Here is a 12036-nt window from a genome sequence, read left to right as displayed (position 1 = left end):
TATGTGACTTGCCAATACTGCCTCCCATTCTTCAGGTTTTCTTTCTACTTTTTTGATGGTGTCATTGGAAGCACAAAGGTTGTTCGTTTTGGTGAAATCCAATTTCTCTTTTTTGTTTTCTTTTTTGCTTATCCTTTGGTGACATATCTTAGAAATCATTGCCTAATCTAATGTCACAAAAATTTACGCTTATGCTTCTTTCTAACAGTTTTCTAAGCCTTAGTTCTTACATTTAGGTCTCTGATCCTTTTAGAGTTAATTTTTATATATGGTGTGTGGTAGTGGTCCAAATTCATTCTTTTGAATATGGATATCCAGTTGTCCCATCCTCCATTTCGTAATGGATGAACTTAACCAATCCAGACCAAACAACCTAAGAGAAGAGTTGCAAACATGTTGCTAAAATAGTGGAGTCTAAGAAAGATGTGGTGAAATGATCTGAAATAAAATGTCAACCTGTTCAGTTGGTGGGAATGATAGCGTGAGACATATAATGACTTACAGAAAAAGTGATATAATATTAAAGATTTGTCAGTGTTTCCTGAACATAAATTAAGTAAAGGAGAGAAATGTAAGTAGCTAGTACAGGTCCTCAAGGAAAAGATATGCCTTTACTGTAGAATGGAGATCGTTCATCAGGATTTTCTACAGCTTACATGATAGAATTCAGGAATATTTCCTCTCTTCTTGGATTTCTCTGGTACCCTCTACTGAGAAGTTCTGTGGAGAACAAGACTCACATCTCTGAATATACACATTATAGTTTCTCAACTTAACTCAGTAAATGGGCATCTGTGTTAATAGTCAGTTTCTTGCAAGTTTGGTGATCATTAGTCAATGACCTACAGTCCGATCATCTCTCATTGAACTAATAATCTCCCACTTGTGCTTTGGCAAAGTTGAGAAACTGATAGAGGATAATGGATATCACACCAAAATAATGCCATTATTCAGGGCTTCCCTTAGCAGTCAGCTGTTTTTTTGTTCTCTGACAGCTTTCCTTAAATGTATTACCAAAAGGGGGACATTGAAAATGTGCTTAAAGCATGAAATATCAAGGCAAAGCTGTGGGTGGTATGTGTGGGAGATGGGGAGGGAGCTGGATAATTTGGGTGGCCAGGGAGCTACATCATAAAAGTACCTGGCACCTAATCTGAGCGAAAGGAGGGAGAACACAAGAGTGAGGTAGAATGAAGCAGAAGACAGTGTGATGGTATTCAGAGAGAGACTAGGCTCTGCCACTGACTTTGTAACATTAGGCAACTTGCATGTTTCTAGGCTGCTTCCTGATCTTGTCTAAAATTGGGTATATTAATCATTACCCTAATTGGTTGACGTGGAACTTTTAAGAACCATCTAGCACCATGTCTGATACCTGGTACAGTCCCAACAAATATTAGCATATTTCTAGTTCTAGCTCAGTCTAACCTAGGTGATGCCCTCAATATTGGTCAAGAAGTTAACTTTGCTGACTGTTTTAAGTTTGGATTTAACTTTGGGATAATACCCATTACTGTCACCAAAGATGAGAATAATGTGCGCGCCTGACGAGTTCTCTTGAGAAACCTTACCCATCCACCCCCACCACCTTCACAGACACACGGGATCAAGACAAATAAGATTTTCTCTGGAAATCAGGACGTGGATGTTTAAGTTGTTGTTTGTAACACAAGGTGGGTCCTTATATCCAGAGTCATCTAGCTAGTGGTGATGATCGGAGATCATTCTTTGTGGAAAAAAAATATATTTCTTTTCCTCACATGTTGAACATCATTGTGAATTCTTCATGGGACTCTGTTATTATCTACTTTGTGTCACTTTTGTGAATTTCCTCCTCTGCCTTCCCTATCGCTCAGAAAGGGTGCAATTACAAATTCACAAAGCAATTGAACTTCGAGTTGGAAGCAGCATTTCACCATTAGCAACCAGAATTCTTAATCATTATGCACCTTGTAAGTGAAAAAAATAAAAGCTAATATTTCATCTTGATGAATAAGAATTACTACTTGCCGTATAGGCTCTCAGAGAGCTGATAATGTGGATAAAACAACAAACAGAACTAATTTTATATTCTGCTTGCAGAGAGATTTTACATCATATTAGAGTGGTTTATGCAGTACAATTTTATTTATTTATTTATTTATTCATTGAACTACTAAAGTCCAAAGACAACCAGAACCTCGTCTCTCAAATGTATAACTTTTGAAGAAAATAGGTTAAAAGTGATTACTTTTATACCTTTGGTCTGGGAAAGTAAAGCACACTGTGGAAGTGGATATTTCTGTGTGTGTGTGTGTGTGTGTGTGTGTGTGTGTGTGTGTGTGTATTTGTAAATTCATAACATTTATTTCATACAGATTTACTGACTTTTCAGTGGGATTTCTTTTTTTTTTTCCTTTTTTAAATTGGGGTATAATTGACATTTTAGTTTCAGGGGTACAGCAGAGATTTCTTAAAGGTGAATTTTTTCTTCTTAACTCTGATTTATTTGTGACTATCTCTTGATCGATCTATCATGTAAATGTCTGTATGTTTATAACTATTTCTGTGAATAATGGTGTTACCCTTTTGACCAATCCTTATGGCTTTAATTGCTTCAACCAATAAGTGAAAGTATATGTGCATCTAAACATTAAATCATGTTGTTTAGTTATTCAAAAATATCCTTTGAGCCCCTATTTTGTACTTGCCACTCCATTATGATAGAAGCAAAGGAACCAATATTCTATAGAACACTTGTGGTCCCTTCCTGCCATCAAGGAAAAGCCACTTTACCTAAGAGATATGAACTAAGCATACATACATGAAGAATCCACAGAATACACTGTTATCTTTACTTAGCTGTCTTTTTTCATACCATATTATTCCCTCAGTCTAGACAACCCATTTCCCTGTGTTGAGCTGCCCTTGTTGACATAACCTCCTGGAATGCAAAAACAACAATGAGGAAAACTTGTTTGATCATTAAGAAGGAATTAAAGGAATTCAGAAGGGATTGAAAATTAAAGAGGTAGATTCCTTCAAGGATGTCCATGTTTTCTTGAAATGTATACAGAAAAACAAAGAAAACAACAAAACACCGTACTGGGAAGTGGCTCATAATCAGATACATGGCCATGACTTCAGAATTTTTTAATATTTTAGCAAACATTGGTAGAAATTTATGAACAATGACACAAAGGATAGTCTTCTCTGAAAGGATAAGAGGGTGTCAGAAATTAAATTCTGACTGTGCAATCCGTCCAGCAGAAATGATAAAGAAAACTCAAGAAACTAATTTTGCTGCTTATGGAGTTCTCTGATGAACCCAGATATGAAAACAAAAAATGTTACATATGGAGGAAAAAAACAAGACTATCCAAGGGTAAAGATAAAGAGTGGCATGAACAGCCTATTTTGAGAGGCCTTGGATGGCAGCTTATGGAGTTCTGTCTTAGCCTCGTCTCATTATACATTATTATCAAAAACTTAGAAGAGGACATTGGCTTCATGTTTATCATGCTTGTCCAAGACCTCACAAAACTCAAAATACTATTCCAAAAGATCTTGATGGCCTGGAAAACAGACCAAATCTTACCAAGGGAGATGTAAATTGATCAATATAAAGTTACACTCTCACATTCAAAAACCATCTGCCCATAAATGAAACAAGGAAGGAGCTGACAGTGGTACTCATGGAGATTGACAGCAAATTCAGCATGATTGGTAATGTGGTATGTCTGCTTAGTGACTTCATTTGGTGCTCCAGTGCAGATCAAAGGTTGTGCTCGTGACCCACACTTGGAATCGTGTGTTCTGTCTGGGTACCACATTTTAAGGAAATGTTGCCCAACTGGAATATGTCCAACGCAGAGGACTGTGATAAGAAAGAAGAGAGGATTAAAAACATTCTCAGAGATCTACTCTTGGAGATGTATCAACTCTCTTCAGATTCTTGAAGCGTGAACAGGGGGAAAATGATTATGCTCCATCTAAGTGTCTAGAAGAGTAGAACCAGGACAAAAGAATAGGAACTAAGATAAGGCAGGTTTGGGCTGAATATTGAGAAGAACTTTTGAACATGTAAAATTGTGCAGATATGAAGTTTGTTTCATCAGGAGGTCTATCATCAGAGATGTTTAAACTGAGTGCCCACTAATGTTTTTGCTGCCTCCTCTCCCTCTCAGGCTCTGTCTGACCTCCGTTTCAGAGCAGTCTTCCCTGACCTGCCCTTTTTATCCAACTTCTATTCATCCGTCTTGTTCCCCTTCTATCTTTCCCATGCCCCTGTTCTTTTCCCTCTAGCCCCACTCCATTCCCCAGACCCTTTTAATAGTCCCCCAAGCCCACATATGATAGAGATGAGCAAATCCATTGGGGAAGAGACATCTTGCTTTCACCAATGATTAGGGTTTACTTTCTATAATATGGGATTTTTGCTGGAAAATGGTTGCCCAGCCAGAGGCTACATCTCCCACATTCCTTGTATTTAGCTGTGGCCATGTGATATTTAGCAAAAGTATCTTATGCATATATCAGTTGTTGACCTGTTGAATAAAAATGTTCTGTATAATTTTTCACTCTCTCTCCCCTTTATGCTAGCTGGAGGTCAATGTCCTGGGCAACCTAGAAAGCTGCATGTTACAGATGACAGAGCTCACTTTAGCCTAGCTACCTGAATGACTGTCTGGAGCACAGCACTGCACCAATTTCTCCCATCCACTGGTTGGACTTTATGTGAGCCAAAAAATAAGCTTCCATTGTGTTAAGTCACTGAGGTTTCAGGTTTATCTGATACAGCAGCTGTCATTATCTTCAATAATCCATACATTTTCAAATAAATGCTGCAGTTAGGATGACTTCTACACATAAAAAATGTAGAAGATAATAAAGCATTTCTGATTTATTTTTCTTTTAAACAAAACCTATTTTATTTGATACATGAGCCAAAGGCATCTCCTTTCTCAATATAATCAGAGCTCGTGGTCTCTGTCACTGCTTTCCAAATAAGTCAAGAGATTGGAGCCCCTTTCCTGGGCAAGTCTAGGGGAGCTTTTCTTTCTCAAGCTTTGTTTCTCACACATTCACTGGGGGCGGGAGGGGGGAGGGGGATGCAGTCAATGTGGAGCCAGCCTCTCAGCCTGCCTGTTTCTCTCCTCAGTTTGTTTTTGGAACTTTTTTCCCTTTCTCCTTTCCCCATGGTGTGAGTTCGTGTGTGGCTGGTTTTCTTGGGCACATGGCCCAGCTGAGTCTCAGCTTTGTTTGTTGTTTGTACTAACTCTGTTCTGAGATCAGCCTCTGATACCCAGTGCTTAGAGTTCCCTGGAGTAGGGGACCCCAATTGCATTCCTTTAAGTCTGGTTGGATGACAGCAAATGCAAAAACACCAGGGTTTTGCAAGGCTTTGTTCAGAGAAGAAAGCTGCAGTATTTTGTGTAGAATGAAAAATACGCAGATGTGAGTTTTTGGAAACTTTATGTTCAGATTTAAGCCAATCAAGAATTCCTAATCTAAAGGAAAACTGTCCCAGATATTGGCCTATCATTTATCTGGGAACCAAATGACCAAAATTTTTACTTAGTTACGATTTATTCACATTCCTTTACATGGGGGGCGGGGGGGGGGGGGATTAACAAACCTCCAAAGGGCAGAATGGAATCTTCCATAATTCCACAGGAGACAGAGACCCACCAGGCTGTCAGTCAGAAGCTAGGGAGGCCTACCCAAAGGATAAGAACAAACCAGAATTGAACTAAGTCTTACAATCCAGCTCAATCCTTGATTGAATTGGAGCAGTTCCTCATTTTATCTGCCAGATTAGAGGAAAGGGGGAACCCATGTTTTAAACAGAGGAATGGGGAACCTGCTTCTTGTGAGAGATATCGTCCTCTTTCCAATTACAGCAGTATTGATTAGTTTCAATATACATGCTGATTTATTCAGCCTGATCTCAGCTGTCCAGGCCTGCCATTGGAGCTAGCTGACCTTGGGCAAGGTGGTTAACTTTGATAACTTTGGTTGCATTATCTGTTTAATTAGGATGGTGGGAGCTACTCATTGGCTTATGTATGGCAAAAATTAAATGAGATAAGATGTGATCAGCAGAGCTTAGAGTTTAAGAAAGTGGCCTCTAGAGAGTCTTGATTCTTTTGCTTACTAACTGGGTAATTTGGGGGCAAGTCACTTAAGCTCTGTCTGTTTCTATTTCTTTATCTATGAAATGGGACTAGTAATAGTATCTATTGCCTAAGATTATTTTAGGAATTAAATGAGTTAAAACATATAAAGCACTTAGAGTACTTTCTGATAGAAAGTATGTGGTACATGTGAATTTGGTTAAATGAATCATAGTCCTTGTCTCATAATGAATGCTCAAGAAGTGCTAGTTATTGTTATTATTATTATAATTATATGATGACCATGACCAGCACCATCATTATCCCATTATTAATTTCCTGAACACTGTTACATTTCACTCCATGTCTCCTTCCCTCCTTCTTGAAATTATTTCCTTGGCTCCTGAGGCTCCACACTTTCTAGTTCTTGAGGCTGTTTCCTGCTCACTTCTCCTTAGTCTTTTTCGTGAGCATCTGTTTTTTGTAGCACCTCTCCCATGCTACTGTCTCCCAGGATCCTATCCGCAGCCTACTGTTCTTCTCATTCTGGAATGATGTCATCCAGTCTTACTGTTCAAATTATGCTTCATATGCAAATGGCATCTCTTCTTTCCAGATGTCAAATCCATCTTATCAGCCCATGCTCCCATAAGTTCCAGATGTCCCTTTTTGGCTGTCATCTGTGTGTCTCCATCTGGTCATCCCAAATCATTCAAAAAGAAACTCATCATCTTCCCCCTAAATCAACAACTCCTCTTTCTCCTCCTTCACTCTGGATCTCGTTTAAGGGCACCTTCGTCTCCCCAGTCACCCAAGCTAAAAATGCAGAGGTCATTCTGGATTCCACCTTCATCCTCGTGTCTCACATCCAAACCATCACTAATGCATGCCAGTTTTGCCGGCCAATATTTCTTAAATTGGTACTTCCTTTCTCTTCTGAGTTCCACTGCTTTCATTCAGACTTGACCACCTCACAGTTGGACGTTTTACGTGATCGCCTATCTCTTAGACTGCCTTCTTCAAGCCCATCCTCCACATTGCTACCCTAGTAATGTTTTCAAAACACAAAGATGACCATATTATTCCCTGGATGGATTAAAGCCCCTCCAAGGCCCCCAGTTTTGTAGGTTAAAGACTAGACTCCCTATTATTGCAAGCTCCTAATGACTGGACCCCTGAAAATTTGTTCAGCCTCATTTTCAAACATTCCGTCTCTCAAACTTTGTTCATTGGATGAATGAAACCATCACATTTTAGTCTTTATCCAAATTGAAACTGATACCCAATGTGTCTTAACTATGCTTAACTCCTGTTCATCCTCTAATACTCAGGTGAATCACAACTCCTCCCAGAAACTTCTCTCATTCCCATCACTCCTGTCCTTTCTACTTATAAATTGGACTCTATGTATTAGCTTTCTATGTCTGCTATAACAAATTACCACAAGTGTAGTATTTTAAAACAAATTTATCATCTTACAATTCTGTTGATCCAAAGTCTAATATGGGTCTCACTGGACTAAAATCAAAGCTTCCACAGTGCTTGCCCCTTTCTGTAGACTTTGGGTAGGATCTGGTTCCATGCCTCCTTCAGGTTCTACAAAGCCACCTGCATTCCTGGGCTCATCATCCCCTTCCTCAAACTTCAAATCCAGCAACGACTGGTTGCGTCCTTCTCACATTACATCACTTTGACTTACTCTTCTGCTTCCCTCTCCTACTTTTAAGGACACTTCTCTTTACATTGGATTTACCCAGAAAATCCAGGATAATCTCCCTATTTAAGGTGAGCTGTTCGGCAACCTTAATTCCTCTTTGACATGTATGTAACATGTTCATAGTATCTGGAGATTGGGACATGGACATCTTCGGACGGGCTGTTATTCTGCCTACCACAGTGTCTCTGTCTTCCCGTAAAATTCTATGCCTATTTCTATCATTCTACATAATATTGTTATATCATGTTTTTTTAATTGAAACGTAATTCACAATAACTTCGTACAAGTTTAAATTGTGCCAGGTGTTGGTTTGACACATGTCTATGTGCTTCAGCACTTGTATATTTGTCAGTCTCTCTGACCTACCCTTGACCTTCTTAGGGTCTTATTCATTTTTGAATCCCTATATTAAGAACAAATAGTAAACCCTCAATAAAAGTTTTTGAAACAATGTAGATATTTCAAACATGTAATGGTAACCTAAAATCTTTTTAAAGACTGGCACAGAAGAGGGATTAACCTATGCTCAGTAATTATAGTTATTCATACTAATAATAATAATTCCATCTCTATGAAAATGGGTAAACCAATATTAATAATGTTATATTACTTTTATTACTATCGCTAACATTTGTTGTATCTTTCATTACATGTAAGACACTGTCCTTAGTGCCCTTCATATGTTAATTCACTTCGTTTTTACAACAATATTCTGGTATAGTTACAATTACTACTGCCCATTTTATGAATGTGGAAACTGAGGTATGAAACAATAAATAAATTTCCTGGTGTCAGCCAGCATAGTATACAGTAACTCTGAGTTAACTACTTTATTCTGCCAACCCAAACAATCCCTTTTGTGACCATTCCACATAAATGGGAGGTCACTGCAGTTAACTTGAAATTTTGTTTATTTCTCATGAAACTCAATAGCCTTTAGCTTCATGGGTTTAAGGAAAGAACTAAGTGAATTAGCGGGCTCCATTTGAGTTTTTTTCAGCTCGCCAACCTCTAAAACACATAGGCTATGGGCCTCAAATGTAAAAATGAGCTGTGTATTATCTTTCAAAGCCACCTTGGTCTTTGGAAAATCCTTGGGCCTAACCATGAGTCCACACAGGATCATTTTGTCAGTTTAATGAGAGTCAGTCCCAGGGGAAGGCCAGCATGCCAGAGAGGAAAGACGGAGGGAAGAAGCACATTAAATCTGTGATTGCTTACAGCATCTGCCTTTGATGCTGTCTCTGGGGGACCCACTGATCGCCTCCTCTCAGTCAACAAATTCTATGTCTTCTCAGCAGTTCTGAAGGGGGAGAGCCCTTTAAGGCATTTTGTACTGACAAGCTTATTTCTCTTAGAGCTCTAGAATGTAATAGAAGCCATCAAAGGCAAGGGGTATTAAGAGGTTGTTTTGTGCAATAGCAACAGAATTCATAAGTTTTCAGGTGACTCCCTCACTTTTTCAACAGTTCAATTAGTGGCAGGGTAAACTAATAAGATGTATTTGTTAGTTTCCGTACTATTGTTTTTTTTAAGGTTGATTCCGTTCTGTTGCAGACAACTTTGTTTAGAAAGCTGACAGTATTTTTCACTGAATTCAAAGCTCTTGCTAAACTGTAACCTGGTCCATTTGTAATCTGAGGAAGAAGGCAAGAAAGCGTGGAAGACTTTAAGGGGCTACCATCATCCCAGTATGCCTTGGAGAACCCTGAAGCGAAAAAAGGAACTGTTTTTTCTCCACTCTGTAGATATGGTGGGCGAGAACCATTTTGTTTTCTAATGTGAGAGCGAGCTTAAGATGTGACTTTTTGCCAAAATTTGAACAGTGTCATGTGCATTCAATCTTTCTCTCAGTTTTTTGTTGCTGACATCTTCCACAAGTCTGAGAGACCTAATTGAATAGCTTATTAACAATTAACTTACTCTTAATTACTTGGAGCCAAAATCACATGCTGCTTTATTTTATTTTAGTACAATCTGGTGGATATGCCTTTTATAAAAGAGAAAACTAGCAAGTTTATTCATTTTTAAAAAGTTGAAACATTACAAAAACCATATAATTACAGTAGAAACTCGCATTGTCCTGTTCTCTCACCCTAACGTGGAGGGCTGACTTGACTCTGATTCCATATTGATTACGCATCTGCATTTTACTCAGACTATATTTACAGAGTACATAATATTAATTTTGAGCAGCTCTACTATATGAGGCATTGTAGGGAAATGCCTAATTAGGCATTGTGGAGAAATGGCGGCAGCACTGTCTTTTCTGGTAGTTCACCAAATAAAGGCCATCCAGACCCCTGTCATCTTTGGCAGGTCATCTCTTCCACTTCACACTGCCGCTGCCAATTCTCTATCCAGATGATTTCACTGTCTTTCAGTCTCTCTGTCTCTCTGTCTCTCTGTCTCTCTGTCTCTCTGTCTCTCTCTCTCTCTCTCTCTCTCTCTCTCTCTCTTTCTCTCTATCTCTCAAGTTTAAACTGTTTTCATAAGTCTTCCACCTACTTCTTTGGTCTGTCTTCATTTTATCACCTCTTGTTCAGGATCCTCTTGTTTTCAAGAATAAAATTCCATGCTCGACAATCGTGTTTGGAGGCTGGAATTCTATAGAACCCTTCCTTTTCCATAGATGACTAAGGGTATTTTTATTCTGTAGCTAATGTGACAGGCTGTTTTTGGAAAGAGATATTTTAATGTTTGGATATAATTCTGGAATATAGTCATTTAAGTTTTTCATGTTTGGGAACTCTCTAGGTGGGTGTTCATTTTGCATGAGCTGAAGGGCTATCATTTGTGGTTACTCCAGTATTTGGTTAAATATTTACTAAAAAAAAAATCAGACCATTACATATAATAGTGGCATTGAATTAAATCCTCGTATTTTCCGGTGTTTATGGATTGAGATATTCTGAATAAACTATAGAAATCCAATATGGAAAACTGGCAAATGTATACTATACACATAATGCTAAAACTAATATAATTTCTTAATTTTGAGGATTTCTCAAAGTTTTTGCCAAATGCTCGAAGAGTTATATTTTTCTTAAATTATCTGTGGTTCCAATGTCAAATTTCTTGGAACATATCATTGAATGGTAAAAATGTTTTAACAAAATTTTACAACAAAAATAACTGTACTTGAACTCACAAATGAACCCTCATGCATGAATCCTCCTCATTTAATCTTTTAACAAATTTCAACCATTGATTTATTTTTCCCTTACCCATTAGAGAGGATTTGGTGACAATTATTGGTTTTGTGAAAGACCAAATATGCCCAACATTGAGACTCATCATTTGATATAGAAGAAATGAATCTTAACTTCTATTTGGGTGTGTGCACGTGCAAGTAAACACACACAATACCTTTAATCCAGACTAAGAAGGGCCTTCTCCCCGAGATAATTCTTTTTAGTTCATAACATTTTTGATTCACGGTCCCCCAGAAAATAGAAAAATAACCCTGGTTCTATGTGCTTAACGAAAGCAAATCTATGTTTTCCATGTGATTTCTCTACCCTTAGATGTGGTATATTTCAGTACTATCCCACACCTGGATCAGTGACATTTGATAAATTCCACTGTTACCATGGAGAATTCAAGCAATAGCAGAGTCAATAGCTTTCAGCCCCCCTTTCACTCTGTTCCACTCACCCTGGCTTCCTTGTTGTTACACAAACATTCCAGGGAGGCTCTTTTGTTTCAGGACCTTTGCACTAGCTGTTCCCTTAGTCTGAGATGCTCTTTACCCATTTGGTTTTAGTCTCTCTCAAACATCATCTCATCATAGATGCCTTCCCTGGCAGCCTTATCAGTCCCTTCCTGCACCTTACAACCTCTCGTTCTTCTTATCTGCTTTATTCTTCTTCCTAGTCTCCACCATTAGTTGATATAGAAATTTTTATGCAATTGCATGTTCAATGCCTGTCATACCCCTTCCTACCACCTATGAGAGCAAGGCTTTTTATCTGTTTGTATACCTGGAACCTGGAATAGCATCTATGACATGATAGACGCTCAATAAAGATTTGTGGAATAAATGAATGCAAATATTCTCTTCCAGTAGTGTATAAGAATGCTCAATACCAAAAGTAATTATGACTTACCTTTCTCCCTCTAGTAAACTGTCAAGCCAAGATAGTATATGTGGTGGAATATAATTTTTCAGGTATGTTCCAAAATATATCTCATCTTTGGGCTATTAAATAATGGCAAATAATA

The 12036-nt window shown here is 38.2% G+C and overlaps 1 protein-coding gene across 1 annotated transcript in view; it reads left to right on the top strand.

The window, feature by feature from the left end:
• The window catches only part of RARB (retinoic acid receptor beta), a 670351-nt gene that overhangs the window by 363232 nt on the left and 295083 nt on the right, over positions 1-12036 (top strand). The gene's annotated exons all lie outside the window — the stretch shown is intronic.

This window comes from Rhinolophus sinicus, chromosome 5 (genome assembly GCF_057876585.1).
Source record: "Rhinolophus sinicus isolate RSI-liver-muscle chromosome 5, RSI-T2T, whole genome shotgun sequence".
NCBI classification, from domain to species: domain Eukaryota; kingdom Metazoa; phylum Chordata; class Mammalia; order Chiroptera; family Rhinolophidae; genus Rhinolophus; species Rhinolophus sinicus.
This window is presented reverse-complemented; position numbering and strand designations above follow the sequence as displayed.